The sequence below is a fragment of the Eriocheir sinensis genome, chromosome 52 (assembly GCF_024679095.1).
Source record: "Eriocheir sinensis breed Jianghai 21 chromosome 52, ASM2467909v1, whole genome shotgun sequence".
NCBI classification, from domain to species: Eukaryota; Metazoa; Arthropoda; class Malacostraca; order Decapoda; family Varunidae; genus Eriocheir; species Eriocheir sinensis.
Genome location: NC_066560.1, coordinates 1,600,647 through 1,621,006, shown reverse-complemented (window position 1 = coordinate 1,621,006; position 20,360 = coordinate 1,600,647). Strand labels below are relative to the sequence as shown.

Below are 20,360 nucleotides of genomic sequence, written 5' to 3'. Positions count from 1 at the left end.
TGCTCCTTTTGACTTTAGATCTATTATCAGTGTAACCTGGCCCCTGGATAGAATCTAGACATGCTTTGAACATCTCGCTCGCTTTTCTGCGTTTCCTGACGGGTTGCCCTTCAGTGTAACAGCATCAAAGTTCAGGTTCAGAGTCATCTAGCAGCAGTTTGATACTTAGCTATTGTACTCTGCGGCAAACCAGGAGTTTCCTTCCTGTCTCCGTATGTTGTGGAATACATAGTGACATCACCAGCTCCCCAGCCATAATTAAATGAATTTATACTCCGGATCCTTGTTGGTATTTTTACCAAATATTGTTTGAGAATTCATCGAGCAGTATCTAAAATATATGAAAAATGCATTGACAGTCCATTTTCTAGACTTGTGTTAACTGTGCTGAAAATTGATTCTCTCTGGTCAACAATATCAGTTGCCTCCTTTAGTGAAGTCCTTACAAGGTTTATATATTGCTGGCTCTTTCTTTTTTGATTGTCATCTTTAGTGACGCCTAACAAGGGGGCAGCGTACTCAAAAGCAAAAACGTTACGCAGGCTCCTTGCTTTGGTTTTGTTTCACATAGGAATTAAGGTACATTTTTCCTTGACACTTTTCCTTGTACACTCTCATAAGATTTATCTTCTCCTAGCATTGACTTCCTTTATCTGTGGTAAAGGTATTCCTTTTCTAGACTGATCCTAGTGGTGTACTAAAGCAGTGATGTCTTCGTCAACAGCCACCGAATAGCTGTAGAAAGCTAAGTGTATAGTCTGTCCAGACCAATGGTCTTGCCACACAAGTTGACACTGCCACTCAACTGGTTCACTAGTGCTTTTGACTGTTGGCAGAGTAACGCGTATGTAATAGGGCTGGGCTCTTCTTTGGGTTTTGCCAGAATAGGACAATTGTTCTAAATGTAAACGGATACCTTACAGCGTTGATCGACTTATATAATAGAGCCATATCAGACAGGCTTGCTCCTGGTTGTATTGTTTGAAACCTATTTGAGTTCTGCATCCATATAAGGTTTCATCAATGAATCAAGTAGTCGTCCTGGTTGTAGGACTGAACTACAAAGCGCTACATTGAATGCCTCAAAGAGTTCCCTCACTGCTGCGAACCTGTCATACTTAAACCATCTTTGAGGGCGAGTGGCGAGATCGTCAAGCCGTTATGTTAGCATGAAGAAAAGCAAATCTAGTGCCATGACATGACAGCACTCCAAAATTGGGTGACCTATTTTTTTCCTCGAAAAGAAGTTTTTGGTCATGTGTGTTTTGTCCTAAATAAACTCTAACAATATATAACAGGCCCAGAAAAGCTCTCATCTCTACAGAATCTGTTGTTCTAATGTGTACTGTGTCTTTCTTTACTGTTTCTCTCTCTGATAATTGGTCAATTATCTTTTGAATTTTAACATTAGTGGTTTCCGCACTATTTCATCAATAATATGATCCTGTAATAAACAATTCTATGCTTTTTATAGCTGTGTCAGCTTCCTCAGTTGCCTCCACCTAAGTAAACTTCCCTGCACAGTATCAAGTTACTTTCCAATCTCATTTATTAGTCCATTGGTTTTGCCAGGTTACTTGTTTCCCAGGCTGTGACCCTAGGCTTCTTTGTAAGAAGATACAACGCTCTTTGGTTTCGTGGGGAAGGTGAAAATCATCATAGTTATTTACATTGAGGCAGCTATCCAAAGAGTTTACTAACCTGTCTCTTACTAACTGTTTCCTATGTCTGTTAGGAATCCACTCATCTACCTCTGCAGCATCATCCTGATATTCAAATTCGCTTCCTTCTGCCTCACTCTCTGATAATGGATCAGGAAACACATCAACATCTCGCAAAAAATCACCGATAACATCAGTAATAAAATTTTCCTGTGGCTCCGTAAACCCATACCACTTTGTGCCATAGTACTGTTGTTATACTCTTGTGAGTCAACCTCGTCACGAACAGACCTTGGTAGCAGGTAACGGAAAAGGTGATGATGTCGTGAAGTCAGTGTAAGCTTTAGACCAAGCTAACGCCTCGCCGCAATCACAAGCTCGTGTCGCCAACTGCCGTTGAATAACTCCGTACACAGCGGGCTGTGTACGTTTTATTATGTTTTATTACAGCCAGCTTGTTTGTTGGTCTGTTTAGTGTATCAGCTAAAGCTTTGTTAACATAAAAGATGCAGAACATGCAGTATAGCACTATACAATACAGGTATATTAATACTTATAACAGTAATAATATCGTCATCCGGAGGCGTTTGAACGTTGGTTTTTTTTTTCACAGCGTATCGCCGTGCTTCAAAATGATTCGCGTCGGTGTTTCTAAATATTCGTGTTTAGCAAGATAACGGAGGCTCCTATGGTTATTTTTGATATCGCATCTTAATCTACGGTATTTTCTACGTTTATCAGTAGGTCTGTTTTTCTTTTAAACTTGGTAATAAAAAAAAAATGATCGTTTTGACAAAAATCCTCAGGGGGGGGGCAATTGTGGCCCGGGTCGGAACGTATAGGGTTAAGACACTCCCATAGTGATTTCTCTATTCAGTTATTCGCTTATAACATGTCGTCACAACTCACGTCACATGTTCAAAGTCTTCTGAATGGTCACCCACACACTCTGACCCCGCCTACTGGGTATCTACTTTCTGTATATGGGTCTGGGTATCTGTTTCCGCTACCCTCCTTGTTAGCGTTTGTCCTATCAGATGTTTACGACTCTTGTATATCTGACTAATTGCTTTCCTTCCCTTTCCTATCAGATATTTACAATTCTTGTCTCCATATCTCCATCCGGTATTTGCCTCTTATTGGGGTCACTATTATCTGTGCTGTTATGGTTATTCCTCTGTTTGTTCGTCTTCTGGGTCCCGACATTACTTCCCCTTTCGGAAGATCTCGCCCCTGAGATCTCATAGGTGTTGGTTGAGAAGATACGCCTTTCAATGTCCGCAGCTGGCTCGAGTCTTGAAGTAGGCGGCGTCGTTCATTGCGCAGGATACAGGAATACCCCACGGCAGACGTCACCAGCAGAAGAACCAGGATTACGACAATGGCGAAGACAATCCACTAATGGATTTTGGGTTGAATGGGCTGAGCCGGCTTGACCACAGAATTTAGGGGCTGCAAGCCAGCTGTTAGCTCCTGCAGGGGGGGATAGACTCAGCACTGCGAAGATAGGGAAGGTTAAGCAAAACGGACCTGTTTTTGTTTTTTCTTAGTTTAATTTTTTGTCCCACTTTATCAGTACTCAAATTATCTCACCGTCTCGTATCCCTGGTAGCGTGATCCGGCTTAAGTTGTTACTGGAGACTAAGTGTTCGGGGATGAACAAGGGAAAAAGAAAATATACATTTATTTAAAATTAAATGAAAGTAATTGCCTTACGCAATATTCTATGCCTAGACGATCATAGCACTCTGGCATATTCAGCAATGGACACAACATATGACAAACGACATGTCTTAAACATAATCCTACAATATGTGCTCAGTTGTTGCCAATAATAATAACACTCGTCATTCCACAAGCAGTGGTTTGTATCTCTCTGCTTACATCACAATAATTAAGTACTCTCCTCACAAAACATAATAACACATTCCTGTAGTATAATCTACTACAATTCACTGAAGCACCAAATTATACCACACCCAGTGGTCTTACCTTTGCTTTACATCGCAATAAAATAATCACAATCCTGTCCCACTCACAATCCTACTACACGTCTCCTACATTATAATCTCCAGGACAATATAGTCGGTTTCCCTTAAATTCTCGTATTTCTACTCAAGATTAAGATCACAACAGCCGTTCTCAGCTGAGTGAGTAGAGCAGCTCTGCTTGAAGCGAGAGCAAGGCTCGGTCTGCTCATACCACCGATATCTAGGTCACATTTTTCTTTGCTTGAGGCGGAACTACATCCTTGACACGCATTAATTTTCTACATAACCAGTACCCAATACTTCCTGTCAACCACCATTGGCTCGCTCATTATGTTATACTGTTTACTTCTCCTGCTATTTGTGATTCATTCTTAAGACACTCCCACAGTGACTTCTCTGTTCAGTTATTCGCTTATAGCATGTCGTCACACCGCGCGCACGTGACATGTTAGAGTCTTCTGAATGGTCATCCACACTTTCTGACTCCGCCTACTGGGTATCTATTTTCTGTATCTGGGTCTGGGTATTTTCCGTAACCCTCCTTGTTAGTGTTTGTCTTATCAGATGTTTACGACTTTTGTATATCTGACTAATTGCTTTCCTTCCCTTTCCTATCATATTTACAATTTTTGTCCCCATATCTCCCTCCGGTATTTGCCTCTGATTGGGGTCACTATTATCTGTGCTGTTATGGTCATTCCTCCTATTACAGCCCCGGGTTTGACCCCTGGCCATCACAGGTTGAAAAAAAAAAAGGGGGAGGAAGAGGAAAAATAGTGACGCTAAGATTCCTCAACCTCACAGAGAGTGTACGGCTGGGTTCGATTCCCTGCTGTTCCCTCTCTATAAGCTGCCACCAGGAGGTTGTAATATGGCACAACCCCCAAAGCCTGTAAGTGAGGAACGGCAGTTCTATGAACCAGGTGGGGCGGAACTCTCTCTGCCCTGGCAGGCCTGATAACACTTAACTTTAACGACTGTCCCACCTGGTAGATAGTGACCGCTGCTCCCCAGCTTACTATGGGTTGTTCCTTGAGGTAGATGGTATCCTCAGTCCCAAGTTTGGTAGTGTGGGGTCGTGGTTACCTTCGGAGGTCGTGGTGGGGGAGATTGCGAGGCTGCACCGTAGGCTAGGAAGGCTGTATGCATTAATACAGGACATAGTCAGAAGACAATTTATTGATTTGCTTCCCAAGTTCCCTTCCCCTAACAATACTCCTCACTCCCGATGGGAGTGTAGCATGTTTTGGTTAATACACAATTGCATTTAAATACACAGTTCAAAATATCCACCAAAAAAAAGAAAAACCCTACCTAATAGTATGACTGAGGCTATGGAGCTGGAGTCACAGGCGTAAGCCTCTTCCAGAAAAAGTCGTCTATGGGTCTTTGGTTCTAACCATATCCTCACTAGACGAAGGAAGTGTAGCATGTTTTGTTTACAAACGTGAAAACCTTTCTTCTAATCCCTAACATTCTTATCGATAAATGCTACACACCAGATAGATGAACCCGTGTCGGGATATGTCACAGGGCTACCGCCCGATTGGCTAGACACTCCGATTTCAACTTCCGGCACCGGCGTGCACACACACACACAAAAAAAAAACATGACAAAAATAGGAAGAGAATGGTGAGTATGAGAGAAAGATCAGACTGTTACAGCTAAAGGGGGGTGAGGTCACTGTTTGCCCCTCGTCCACCAAGCGGATGCCCCTTACCCGTTTTACACAGTTTCCTTGGCTTGGTGGAGGCCTGAGAGCTACACTATATGCTGTTGTGCCGTGCCTAAAGGCGGGGTTTCGGAGCCGTTTGATAGGGGATGGAAGGAAGAGAGAGTGTTCCGCCCCACCTGGTTCATAGAACTGCCGTTCCTCACTTACAGGCTTTGGGGGTTGTGCCATATTACAACCTCCTGGTGGCAGCTTACAGAGAGGGAACAGCAGGGAATCGAACCCAGCCGTACACTCTCTGTGAGGTTGAGGAATCTTAGCGTCACTATTTTTCCTCTTCCTCCCCTTTTTTTTTTTTTTTCAACCTGTGATGGCCAGGGGTCGAACCCGGGGCTGTTATATTGGTGTTTCAGCGATGGGATGTCACTTTAACTAGTTGAGAATTGAACCATTGTGGGGAAAATTAACTTATTAGAAACTTATTTTCAGTAAACTTTACAGAGTGAGTTCATGGTGGTTAGGTGTTAGACTGCACCCGAGAGGAAGGTTAGAATATAAGATTTTTAATTTTTTTTGGTGTGCATTTAACCTTATAATTATTATCTGTCTGAATTATGCCAAGGGTCGTCTTAGTGGGCCATAGTCAATTACCGGTACACTGGGAAAACGTGTCATGGGAATTGGATGTATTAGGGCTCCAGGAGGACATGCGTGTTCTTTCTTCGAAGACAGTCGGTTGACGGATGTGTTAAATAACAAATATGATGTTGTGTTACTGTGGATAGGTAGCAATGACATTAAGGGTGATACAGTTGTCCAAGATCTGGCGGATGAAATAATTAATATAGTCTATACCCTGGAAGAAAAGTGTGAAGCTGAAATAATACCAGTGCTTCTCGAGCCCAGGTTTTACCCATCTGAGTATCCGGTCGATAACAACCAGTATAGGCTCATTCAAAACGGGGTAAATAAGCGACTAAAAACAGTCCTCTCCAATTATTCGTTTCTAAGGTTCAACTCGACATTCTGGCAGTCTAATTTAGCCGCAGATGGGGTACACTTTACTCAGGAAGCCCAAGATCTGATTAAAGAGAGAATTATACAAATTGTCAATAGTAAACTAGGAGGCGAAGAAAGTGAAGAAAGTAACGATTAATGAAAGTAAAATCAGACCAAGGAGAACAGCCGTCTTCTGGCGAGGTCTAATTCACAGGTCTCTCCAAAACTCGGCTGTCTCCCGGGAAAATTCTTCCCTGTTGTAGTAATTGTTATCATGTCAGACCCATTGGAAAACATGGAAGGAGCTGTCGGTGGTAAGGAGTGGCAGGGAGCCCCTGAACAGGAGTCATTCGAGGAGGATACCAAAGCCCCTAAACAGGAGTTAGTCGAGGGGGATGCCAGGGCCCAACTAGAACGTACGCAGGAAGAACTTAGACAATTGCGGGACATAGTGGTAGAGCAGGTCAGGGCCATGCAAATGTTGGAACAACGGGTACAGGAACCACCCCCAAGGACCGCCTCGCCTGCGAGAAGGTACACGAGTATCAAACCGAGAGACATCCCCACGTTACAACTTAGTCAGTTGGATGGAATCAAGGCCGCGGGAACATTGAGTCTTTTCTTTGATCAAATCGAAAGCTGTTCCATTCATGATGAAGAAAGGGTAAACATTGCCAAGGCTAGAGTCGATTCCGAGATCGCCTTGTTGTTAAGGAATGTTCAGGAGAAGGGAAGAGCAAATACCTGGGCCGGAGTGAAGACATTCTTTAGGGGAGAGTTCGCGGCGGACATCACCTTTGATAGGGGATGGAAGGAAGTGGAAGAGATGAAGTATGATTGGGCAGAAAGTCCACAGGCCTTCACTAACGCCCTCATTTGTAGATACGCCCTGTTAGAAAGTACTTACCCCAGAGAAACCCTGCCAAATCGCGACCAATTTATCAAAAAGAAACTCTGGAGGGGACTAACCAAGGACACCAGAGACCGGGTCGAAACGTTCCTAGACAAGGAGTATCCCTTAAATAAGTTTATAGATAGAATGGAATATGAAAGGCAGTTTCTGCTAGACAGAGCCAAGGCCTATGTCTGTACGGTCCCCGAAGACCGACCTAAGACCCTGCCAGAACCACAGGTAGGCACCACAGAATCCCCCATCGCAGGAAAAAGTGAAATGGGAGAGTTAAAAGAGACCATTAAGGGCTTAGCGGATAAGTTGCAAAGATTGGAGGTCAACTCCGTGTATTGCCCCTATTGCAGAATCAACGGTCATTCCTATCGGGATTGCACTAGGCGCCCTCCTCCTGGGGCCTGTTTTGACTGCCTCAGGCAGAGAACAAATCGTAGAAATTGACATACGGAGAGTCGCACGTCACCTACTATCTCGGTACTGGTCAATGGTCGGGTAGTACAAGCCTTAGTAGACACTGGTAGTGGGTATACCCTAGTTCGTCATGCAACAGCTTTGAGACTGGGAGCAGAGATCAATGAGAGAAGAACCCCTCCCAACCTTCAAGGAGTCACAGGATCCCCACTAAGAATCCTGGGAATGGTGTGCCTAGAAATAGGAATAGGTGAACAAGGCACCTCCAGGTTGTGGTTACCAGTAGTCCCCGACAATTACATCGGAAATGATATACTATTAGGATGTGACGTGTTAGGACAGGCCCCCATGACATGGAATAATAAGCAAGGTACTTTGGTATGGGGCGGTACATTACACCCAATCCGCTATGTAGCCAAACGACACGGTAAGGTAGAACGAGTTCGCATAGTACCGGGGACGATCGAACCCTTCAGGCCCACCTTAAGAGTAAACAATCCGATCGAGATTCCATCCTTCCGGACTGAGTTGTACCCTCTCACGGTATCTGAGCTTCCTGGAACCATTTTGCTGGTATCCCCCCATCAAACCCCTAGGCACGATTTTGTCTGCAGAGTGACAGAGGAAAGGCAGGTGTTTGTTCCAATATATAATCCAAACAAAACCCACCAGATTTTCCGAAAAGGTACCTACCTCGGCTTATACGAACCCGTGCAAGTCATAGAAGAGTTTAACTTACCGGGTAAAGGCCCAGATGTGGCGGAGAATAAGGTTCACACGAATATTAGTATCAACAATGATTTGCTCCCCCATGCTGACCACCCCAGGGAAAAGGGAAGCCGAGAAGACAAACTGAAATCCCTGTTAGCCCTCCAAGATTTCAGCCATCTGTCGGAGGAGGAAAAAAAGGTCCTTTTTCATGTTATTCAGGAAAATAACGACCTATTCATTTTACACCCCTCAGAGATCGGGAAAATAAGAGCTCCACCGGTAAAGATTGCAGTAGAAAACCCTATTCCGGTTAGAGGACCCAAGTATAGGTATCCTGAGAAGGCCAAAGCCATTATAGAGAAATTAGTAGGGGACATGGAAGAGAAGGGGGTGATCGAGCCCTCTACAGCAGCCTGGTTGACCCCTATCGTCTTGGTATTGTTATGCCGGACGTGTTACTTGGGTTCCGTGTCGCCGTCAGGAGATTCCGTGGGAGGGAGATATGTAAACACTTCGCACAGCTTCTGTAGTTTAATATTCTTCCTTAGTAGTACACTTCACTTTGACTCTTCACTTACCACTAGCTTACTATGACTGGGACTCACTCGCCCTCTTCTCCTATATATATCCAGAACAGTACAGTCTAGAATGTTACAGTATATTTTAGATCATACAAGAACATGTAGCAAAAATATATGCGAGTTGGCAACACTTCCCGCCTGGCGCCTGGCCGCGCCCCGCGGGGCGCGGACGGCTCGCCTTGCTCCCCGCCCCTTTGCTCGTTTCTCCGGGAGCCTTCTAGAGGCCTATGGTCGCCGGGGGAAGCTTCCAGCACTACACTATCCCCCCCTCTTAATTGTGATCGTCCCGATCACACATGTACAAACATAAGAGAATTAATCAAAAACATAATAATCGTCGTATCGCTGTGGACGCCTGCGTTGTCTCTGTCTTCTGTTCGTTGCCTCCTGCGCGTCTGTCTCCTGGTGTGCCTCGTCGTTGTCCGCTTCTTGGGGTGTCCCTGGAACATCTGCCGAAGCCGGGAGGTTATCTCCCTCGGCTGAAAGGGCCGGAAGGCCTACGTCGTCGTCGACCTCCTCTCGGTCCTGGACGTCCCTTGCGTTTTCGTCGGCTGCTGGGTGTCTGTAGTTGTTCCAGGTGTAGTTTCCCGGACCGTGGTACCTCCATAGGCGGTTGACGTGGACAACTTTCGGCTTGGTCTTTTCCGTTCTCCGGATTCGGTAAGTCACGTCGGAGAGGCGTTCTAGCACAGTGTAAGGGCCTTCCCAGGGGCTCTGTAACTTCGGAGACTGTCCTTTCTTCCTCTGCGGGTTGTAAAGCCAGACTCGGTCTCCTTCCTTGAAGTCAACGTGGCTTGCCCTCATATTGTAACCGCGCTTCATGGCCTCCCCGGAGAACTTCAAGGCACCTCGGACTTGATGGTGCACCTCTTCCAGCCGTTCCTCTAGTTGACGGGCAAAACTGGAGGCGTCCCTTGGAAGGCTTTCCCCAGGAGGCCTTCCTGTCAGTAGGTCCACCGGCAATCGCAGCTCACGTCCAAACATCAGCTTTGCCGAATACCCTGTAGTCTCGTGGGCGGCAGACCTGTAGGCCATGAGAAGCGCAGGCAGCTTCTGATCCCATGAAGACTGATCATTGTTGCACTGCTTGGCCAACTCCTGGCCCAACGTCCAATTAAACCTCTCCACCATTCCATCTGACTGTGGGTGCAGAGGGGTGGTCCGGGTCTTCTTGATACCCAGAAGCTTGCAGCACTCAGCAAGGACTGTTGACTCAAAATTCCTTCCCTGGTCGGAATGGAGCTCGTTAGGCACACCGAAGCGACAGAAGAACTCCTCCACCAAAACCTTGGCGATGGTAGTGGCTTCCTGGTCAGGGATGGCGTAGGCTTCCGGCCACTTGGTGAAGTAATCCATTGTGACGCAGATGTACCTATTTCCGTTCGTCGTCAGAGGCAAGGGTCCTGCTATATCCACTGCCACCCGTTCCATGGGGGCTCCAGCCTGGTATAGTTGCAGTGGGGCACGGTGACGGTTCTGGGGCCCTTCTTTGCACAGCACACCTCACACGCGTGACACCATTCTTCCACGTCCTTCCTCATGCCAACCCAGTAGAACCTTTGGCGCAGGCGACTCAGTGTCTTCTTTACCCCAAGGTGTCCGCTGGTGATGCTGTCGTGCATTTCTTTCAAGACGCCTTACCGGGACTTCACAGGTAACACCGTGGACCAGTAGTGGTCAAGACCATCATGAGAGACCCAGCGTCGCTGCAACACCCCGTCGTCTATCCGAAGAGTGTCCCACTGAGTCCAGTAATTCTTGGTGGTAGGGCTTTCTCTCGAGATTACTTCCCACCCAGGTCGCGTTGACGACTGACTCAGCCACTCCATAATTGGTCTCAGATCTCGGTCCTCCCGCTGCAGTTTTCCCAAGTCTTCCCATGGCACCTCCGCTGTCTGTTCCACTGTAGTGCGGCGGCACATATTCTGGACGCTTTCCCTCTGGAGGCAATGTTGACACTCAGGTAGGCAGGGGCGCCGGCTCAAGCTGTCCGCGTTACCGTGTGTTAGTCCAGATCGGTGCACAATAGTGTAGTGATGCTGCTCTAGTTTACCTATCCAGCGAGCAAGCTGGCCCTCAGGGTTTTTCAGTGACTTCAACCACCGCAATGCAGCGTGATCCGTGCGGATGGTGAAAGTTGCACCGTACAGATAAGCATGGAAAAAGTCAAGGCTCTTGACTACTGCCAGGAGTTCTTTCCGGGTCACGCAATAGTTTTTCTCGGCTGGAGTGAGCTTCTTGCTGAAGTAGGCCACAACCCGCTCCATGTCAGCACATGCCTGGGACAGCACTCCACCAATCCCCTCATCACTGGCATCACAATCCAGTATAAAAGGCTTAGAGGGGTCTGGGTAGGTGAGTACGGGCGAGCTGATGAGGGCCTCCTTGAGCTTCTCAAAGGCAACCTGAGTTTCCGCTGTCCACTCAAACTTGCGCCCCTTCTTCGTCAGGAGGTGCAGTGGTGCAGCAATCGTAGCGAAGCCTTTCACAAACCTGCGGTAGTATGAGCACAACCCGAGGAAGCTCCGCAGCTCCTTCACGTTGGTGGGTGTCGGCCAGTCCCTTACCGCAGCCACCTTCTCAGGATCAGTGCATACTCCAGCCTCGCTCACGATGTGTCCCAAGTATTGGACCTCCTTTTGGAACAGACAGCATTTCTTCGGGCTGAACTTAAGGTGTGCAGCTCTAAACCGGGCGAAAACCTCTGATAGCCTTTCCATCTCCTGCTCGAAGGTCTGGCCAAAGACAATCACGCCGTCGAGGTAGATGAGTGCCGTCTTCCAGTGAAGTCCCTCCAGCACCCTCTCCATCAGCCGCTCGAACGTGGCCGGCGCGTTGCACAGGCCAAAGGGCATGACCTTAAACTGCCACAGGCCTTGACCGTAGGAGAAGGCTGTTTTCTCTTTGTCCTGCTCCGCCATTTTGACTTGGTGATACCCAGACTTCATATCCAGTGTTGAAAACCAATTGGAGCCCACCAAGGCGTCGAGCGTGTCGTCGATCCGTGGGAGTGGGTATGAATCCTTGATGGTGAGATCGTTGAGGGCTCGGTAGTCCACGCAGCACCTGAGGGAACCATCCTTTTTCCTGACGAGCACTACAGCAGACGCCCACGGGCTGCTGGACCGCTCGATTAACCCTTGTTGCCGGAGATCATCCATTACCTCATCCATCTCCTTGCGACGGGCTGGTGCCATCCTTCGAGGAGCTTGCTTCACTGGGCGGTGGCTACCTGTGTCGATGTGGTGCTCTACCAGGTCCGTACACCCCAAGTCCAGGTCTCCTGTGGAAAACACATCTGCATTTCTCACGAGAAGCTCCCTGAGCTGTTCCACTTGGGGCTCCTCTAGACACTTGGAACTCCTATCAAACAGGTCGCGCAGGTAGTCGGGCAGCTCCTCCTGGGGCTTCGTCAGGGTTCTCCTGCAGACACAGGTTCTTGGTTTCTGGTCGATCTCTTGGCACAACCCCACCATGGTCCCTTGTTTTATTTTCTTTGGGCTGAAGGAGACATTGGCCACGACGACAGGCACTTCCGCTGCAGCAGGGTCTACCAAAGTACTGCCTACAATCACCCCGTTTTCTACCGGGCATCGACTTCCACTCTCTACCACACACAGGCTAGCCGGGGGGGCACCCGTAATTTGACAGGGTAACAGCATCTCCGACCTCGGAGGAATAATGGTGGTGCGCTTGACCGTCACTGGCAGGTCTTCCTTGTTCACAGTCGTCAGTGGCACCCTCCTTCTTCCTACAGTCAGCTGCTTAGCGCGGAAGTCCAGCTCGCACCTGTGGGAGACAAGATAATCCATACCTAGGATGCAGGGGTCATCCATGTCGGCCACGTACACAGAGAGGAACTCTTCCTTTCCTCCGAGCTCAAACTTCACGTCCACTGGGCCTCTGAGCTCTGCGTAGTGTCCTGTGACTCCACACAGTCGATGCGGCGTCTTAGGAAGCCGACGATGACTCACCACGTCAGGCCGCACCAATGTGCGTTCCGAGCCTGTGTCGACGACCACAGGCCACAACACTCCGTCAACCTTGCCCTCCACTTAGCAGCTTGTCATGGTGGTTCTCCTGCACACTGATATCTTCGGGGCATGTACAGGACAGACTGGTCGTTGCCCCCGTGAACCAGTCCTTCTTAGTTTCCCGAGTGGTGGTCCCTCGTTGGGGGCACAGTTTTCCGACACTCATTCTTCCAGTGCCCCTTTTCTCCACAGGTCCAGCACTTGGGTCCTTCCCTGGGCTTCTTCTTAGCGGCACCTTCATATTCCTTCTTCCTCTTATAGCATTCGTTCTCCTTGTGCCCAACCTTCTCGCAGTACCAGCACGTTCCTTGGACCCTTGCTGTGTCGCTGACAGCGCCCTTTCGTGCCCTAAAGCCAGAAGTCGAGTCGTCCCTGAAGCTTGACAAGCTAGACCTAACAAAGGACTCAAACTCCATGGCACGTGCCAGAGCTTCCTGCATTGATGTTGGCTTAGCTTGGTTCACTTGTATCTTCAGCTGAGGGCTGTCCAGGGCATCGATGAATTGATCACGCAGCAAAACCGTCAGCAGGGCAGGGGTGGCACCTGGGTATGCCTTGTGCGCCATGCTCTCAAGGTCCTGAGCGAGTTCCTGAAGAGACTCGCCGCGCCTCCTGTTGCGGGTTCTGAACCTAACCCTGAAGAGCTCGTTCTGGTGCTTGGTCCCATATCGTTGCTCCAGCGCCTGTGCCAGCCCACTGTAGCTGCCCTTTGTCGCATTGTCGAGCTGAGCAAGGACCTCCAGCGCCGCCCCTTTCAGGCTAGTGGCCAGCTGTACCGCGCACTCTTGGTCATCCCATCCGTTCCGAGCTGCCAACAGCTCAAACTGAGCGCGGTAAGCCTCCCAGGAGACCTTGCCATCAAACTCCTGAGGCTTCTTTCCAACAGGCGAACCCAGCAGACCCATGGGGCTGGCGAAACAGGGCTCAAACTACCCCGGACTGGCGTAGGAGAAGCATCTTGGGTACAACTAGCCCCTGCAGGCACTGGCTGTCCGTTTCCAGCCAAGCAGTCTTCAAGGGCCTTCACTCTGTCACTTACTTCTAGTATTTCTTTGTGTGTCGTCTCCCGTACCACCTCCATCTCTTGTTGAAGATTTGTGTGTTCTTTCTCCACTTCTATCAGGCGTTGTCCCAAGTTCGTGGTCACATCAGTCATTTCTCTTCGCACTGATTCACTTCCATCTTGTACTGCTTTTAGCTGTAGCTGTAATCCCGTGAAGCGATCTTCTAGCTGTTCTTTGAGTTCTTGGAGCGTTTCTTTTTGTTGTTGCTGTGCTCTTTCTTGTTGTTCTTTGAGTTCTTGGAGTGTTCCTTCTTGTTGTTGCTGTGCTCTTTCTTGTTGTTCTTTGAGTTCTTGGTGTGCTTTTTCTTGTTGTTCCTTGAGTTCTTGGAGTGCTCTTTCTTGTTTCTCCCCCTGTAGTCTCAAGGCTTCCAAAAGTTCAGTCAACATGTCGTCCCTCTGGGCAGCTTGGGAACGAGTCTCCATGGCAAAAAAACAAAAACAAATGGCTACACTCCTGACACCAGTGTTATGCCGGACGTGTTACTTGGGTTCCGTGTCGCCGTCAGGAGATTCCGTGGGAGGGAGATATGTAAACACTTCGCACAGCTTCTGTAGTTTAATATTCTTCCTTAGTAGTACACTTCACTTTGACTCTTCACTTACCACTAGCTTACTATGACTGGGACTCACTCGCCCTCTTCTCCTATATATATCCAGAACAGTACAGTCTAGAATGTTACAGTATATTTTAGATCATACAAGAACATGTAGCAAAAATATATGCGAGTTGGCAACACTTCCCGCCTGGCGCCTGGCCGCGCCCCGCGGGGCGCGGACGGCTCGCCTTGCTCCCCGCCCCTTTGCTCGTTTCTCCGGGAGCCTTCTAGAGGCCTATGGTCGCCGGGGGAAGCTTCCAGCACGACAGTATCAAAACCAGACGGCTCCAAAAGGATGTGTTTAGACTATCGAGGAGTAAACAAACACTTAGCTACGGACATATACCCATTACCACGTCTAGAAGAACTAGTAGAGGTTGCGTCAGGGAACAAATACTATGCTACCCTCGATCTCAAGGAGGCATATTTTCAAGTAGAGCTGGAGGAAAACAGCAAAGATCTAACCACCTTCAGTGATGGACTGTCCTTATACCGCTTTAAAAGACTTCCCTTCGGGTTGAGCTGTAGCCCAGCCATTTTCTCCAGACAAATTGCCCAGGTATTAACTCCTCTAATCAAGCAAGGATGGGTAAATAACTACTTAGATGACATCGTTATTTTTGGGCCAGATTTCCAGACCTTGGTGGAACGGTTAAGCCAGCTCTTCGACACTCTCAGAGAAAAAGGGGTTTAGGTTAATATTAGTAAAAGCAAATTTGGGCAAAGACAAGTAAAATTCTTGGGGCACATCCTGTCCGAAAAGGGATGTCAACCAGATCCCGCTAATATCGAGGCCATAGTGGCCCCAAAAAAAACCAAGCAACATCAGGGAGGTGAGAAGATTCCTCGGCATGTGCGGGTTTTATAGGAAACATGTACCGAGTTACGCAGAAATTACCGCCCCTCTAACAGACTTAACCAGAAAAACACCCTTCCTGTGGACACAGAAATGTCAAAGGGCCTTTGAGCACATGAAGGAGAAACTTACGCAGGCTCCTATACTGGTGAGAGCTGATGTAACCAAACCATTTTATGTCACCACCGACGCCAGCAATACCCATGTAGGAGGAGTATTAAGTCAGATAGCACCAGACGGCACCAATAGAGCCATAGGATATTTTTCAAAGAAGCTAAAGCCCACAGAAATTAGATACGCTACTGTGGATCGCGAGGCTCTCGCGGTCGTCCTCACCTGTCGACAGTTCCATCATTATTTATTGGGGACCAAATTCACTATCATAACGGACCATCAACCCCTAGTTAGTATATTAAAAAGGAAAACAAAATCTCCCAGAATGAACAGGTGGATATTAGAAATGAGAGAGTATAGCTATAAAATTCAGTACATAAAGGGGAAATATAATAATGTGGCTGACCAGCTTTCTCGCCCGGTGCTATTAATACCTCCACCACCAGCAGACACCATCTTAGGAAAGACTAAGGAGGAAATCAGAACCTTGTAATTAGAAGAAGGCCGGTGGGTTCAGATGATTGAATATTTAGAGGAAGGAAATGTGCCCAGGAGGAATTTCCCACGTACGACCTTAAATCAGTTTGTGGTATGGGAAAGGGTTTTATATTATACCATTACAAAAAAAGATGGAAGTTAACAGTTTTGCCTAGTTGTCCCAACAGCTCTTAAACAACAAGTCCTAGAACAGATCCATGCTCAGGTGGGACACCTAGGGATCGAGAAGACATTGGCCAAGGTACAGGGCCTATACTACTGGCAAAACATGAAAGTAGATGTGATCATGTATGTGAGAAATTGTCTAATATGTCAACAGTATAAAGGCACTAGTGGACTACAGCAACAGTGGCAAGAGCTCCCCCCAGTGGAAAAGCCACTGGAGAGAGTTAGCCTCGATCTGACTGACATGGTTGCTGGAGCCCAGGAGTACCGCTATGTATTAACCATCTGTGATCATTATTCCCGTTATGTAAAATTTTATCCACTTAAGACCAAACATACGGATGGCGTGTGTGAAGGATTTAAAAACTATATCATGGATTTCGGAACGCCAAAAACAGTGTTAACGGATAATGGGAAGGAGTTTATCGCTCAAAGTTTTCGAGACCTGTGTGGCAGATATAAAATCACGGCCGCTCTGACAACCCCGTACCACCCTCAAGGAAACAGTATTACGGAACGTATGCACCGCACCATGAAAAGTGTGTTAGCCTGTCTATGTCAAGGGTACCCGTTAAGGTGGTCAAAACTATTGTTACAGTGTCAATCCATATTGAACACAGCCGTACACACAACCACCGGTGTCTCCCCTTATTAGTGATTTACCGGACACGGAAGCGAGTGAGGAAGGTATCCGTGAAGCCCACGAGATAATCAAAGAAACTCACCAGAAAATGGCTCGCAGATACGGAGCAGTCGCGAATAGAACGCGTAAGAACCAAAAGGTGGAAGTAGGTACCCTTGTATGGGTTAGAGTGGAAGTAACACAACCAAGCACTAGTAGAAAATTAAATGTGAAGTGGAAAGGACCATGCCGGGTTGTGGAAGTTATGAGAAATGGGGGTGCATACGTGTTGACCAATGTGTTTACTGGACAGGAGATTCAGAGGGCCGCAGAAAAGGTAAACCCGTACAATGGGTCGGAAGGGTGGTTAGTGGGGGCACAGGTGATAAATCTTCCTGAGGAGGAAGAAGAGGAAGAACCATCACCCCCTAGAGTCCGTAGACCGCCACGTAGATATATTGAAGAGTGTTGAGGGAGTTTGATGTTAACCTAAGCTGTAAGAGGTAGGATTGCTGGAAAGAAAGATAAGGATGTAACCAATGTTTTATGTTATGGGTTGTAAGTGGTAAAGAAAGGGAGTGTTGATAAGTAATTGCTGTAAGGAAAACACCTTTGGAGACGCTAATGAATTACCCTAACGTCTCCGGGGACTGATGGTAAAGTGGGATCGAGCTCATACTCATTAACCTCCCCAATGCGTTTCCCTCCAAGATTCATGTGATGATTATACTTCCCCCTTTCTTAACCATAAAAATGAACAGGATGTTTTGGAAGAATAGTATCGTTCGCCCTAAGGTATTTAGTGTGCCATGTTATCTATTGTATTGTAAGTAATGGAAGATTATATTCTCAACCACCTACATCAACGTCAGGCAAACCTGGGCACATATAGTTGTTTTGGAATGAACCGGGGTTAGGCAAGGGTGAAGCCGAAGTTCCCGGAGAAAGAGTAATAGTTCACTAGTGGTAGTGTATCCACGAAGGTGACATTTGTGTTAGGGTGAAACTTCCGTCCGCCTCGATTTATTAATGTCATGAAAGCTACTGCTTTAATTATAAGTCGTGCGGCAGCACGCAGCTTACAGTCGACCCAATCTGGTACGGGGACATTCACTTCAGGACTTCCTAGGCGCTGAACTAAACTTTGCACGCCTTGCTGCGGAAACGGATGGCGAAAATGTCAGTGGGTGTATGAACCGATTTATGTGTTTTGTTTTTGTATATGTGAGGATTATTTATATTTTGTGTTTTGATTTGTAAGTGTATTCTGTTACAATTTTTGTTGGTTATGTAAGGTCAAGGGTGCACTGTGTTTAATCTTAGGAACGAGAGCGAGGGAGGCTAGTCTCGTCTGACACTCCTTACCTGTAGCCAGGTTACTAAGAGGAAGGCTGGGGCAGTGGACCCATGACAGATAATCGAGCCATGCCAGGTGTGGCATCTTTGCTTTTGTTTAAGCAGGAAACGGGATTCTACGTAGTATAGAATACACGTAGGAAGTAAGCCCCAGGGTAGCCGTTAGGTTGGGCAGGCCCTTGTTGTATTATGGTACTACCGTGTTAGGGTAGGTGTTGTATTGTTGAAATCATGGGGCGGTGCTAAGTCGCTGTCTCTGTACCACACGGACGTCTGATAGGAGAAGGAGGGTAGAGTTGGCTGATTAATGATATCCAAAGTATAATAACATAGTGCCTTAGGGGAAGGAAGGTATTAGGCTCCGGGAGAAACTAGGATCTTAAGGGAGGTGACACTATTATAACGTACCTGCCGGCATACCAACACCGCAGAAGCCAGTTAAAAGCCAACTGGGAAAAGTGGGAATAATCCCTTGTACATGGCCATGGTTTTTACCGGATCCAGTTTCTCCTCGGCCGAAACAATACCCGTAGCGGCTTAAATGATATAAGTAGGTAAGGGAAGAGAACGAGAAATACGAACCACAGCTTGGGTTGGCTCCCTTGATATAAATCCAGCCGAATCCATATATTTTATATATATTTATACGTTAGGGACTAGAAAATAAGGGAAAATTAAGTTTAGAATTAACATACAAAAAGACAACCTCAGAAAGGCAGAGGAAGGATAGATTAATGTACCAAGCTGAAAGGCGAGAAGGAAAAGTGTTGGAACCTTGAGGTGGCCACGTCAGGGGAAAGGTCACGAGTTAACCGCTCGGCCTGACGAGATTCATTCGGGACTTAACTTTCCACGGCACAGGTAAGCTCCCCGCTCGCTAGAGTCCTGAGTGTCTGGGAGTGAGAGATAGCCCTAGCCGGCGTTCATTAGTGATTCATTCGGGACTTAAACCTTTCCACGGCACAGGTGAGGGCGCGAGACAGCTGAAGGCCGGTGTCCCGGGTTAGGCAAGGCGAGTGGCCCGCCATCTTGAAGCCGCCCCCATTGAGAGTCGGGAATGGACCCAGACGCCAGTGGTGAACAAGGGTCATGCCCTCAGTCATGAGTGCCTGAACTGAGCCAAGGTAAGGGCGAGCCAGTCCAGTCCCTGCCGCCCCCGAGATCAGCAGGCTGGTGATGGGAGTAGAAACGGCTCCGAAACCCCCCCTTTAGGCACGGCACAACAGCATATAGTGTAGCTCTCAGGCCTCCACCAAGCCAAGGAAACTGTGTAAAACGGGTAAGGGGCATCCGCTTGGTGGACGAGGGGCAAACAGTGACCTCACCCCCTTTTAGCTGTAACAGTCTGATCTTTCTCTCATACTCACCCTTCTCTTCCTATTTTTGTCATGTGTTTTTTTTTTGTGTGTGTGTGTGCACGCCGGTGCCGGAAGTTGAAATCGGAGTGTCTAGCCAATCGGGCGGTAGCCCTGTGACATATCCCGACACGGGTTCATCTATCTGGTGTGTAGCATTTATCGATAAGAATGTTAGGGATTAGAAGAAAGGTTTTCACGTTTGTAAACAAAACATGCTACACTTCCTTCGTCTAGTGAGGATATGGTTAGAACCAAAGACCCATAGACGACTTTTTCTGGAAGAGGCTTACGCCTGTGACTCCAGCTCCATAGCCTCAGTCATACTATTAGGTAGGGTTTTTCTTTTTTTTTGGTGGATATTTTGAACTGTGTATTTAAATGCAATTTTGTATCAACCAAACGTATAAATATATATAAAATATATGGATTCGGCTGGATTTATATCAGGGGAGCCAACCCAAGCTGTGGTTCGTATTTCTCGTTCTCTTCCCTTAGGGGAGGCGGTGGCTGAATCGACAGAGTAACACCACCGCGTTCAGGAGGACGCGAGTTCAATCCCCGCCTGGTGCCACCAAGCTGGGATTTTTCAGCCGCCGCCGAGTGGCTTAAAACTACCCACATGCTGTCCAGAAGACCACCTATCAACCCGGACTCTAGATTCTAGGATTAAAGATGAGCTCCGGGAGGGCAGCATGAGCCAATGCAAGATGGCGCCACTGTAAACACTCGCCTGCGCCAGAACGGGCTGGGCCGACCATCAG

The 20,360-nt window shown here is 47.6% G+C and overlaps 1 protein-coding gene across 1 annotated transcript in view; it reads left to right on the top strand.

Moving 5' to 3' along the window:
* LOC126982874 (cytochrome c-like) overlaps nt 1-20,360 on the top strand; it is a gene marked incomplete in the record, with an annotated part of 64,899 nt that overhangs the window by 764 nt on the left and 43,775 nt on the right.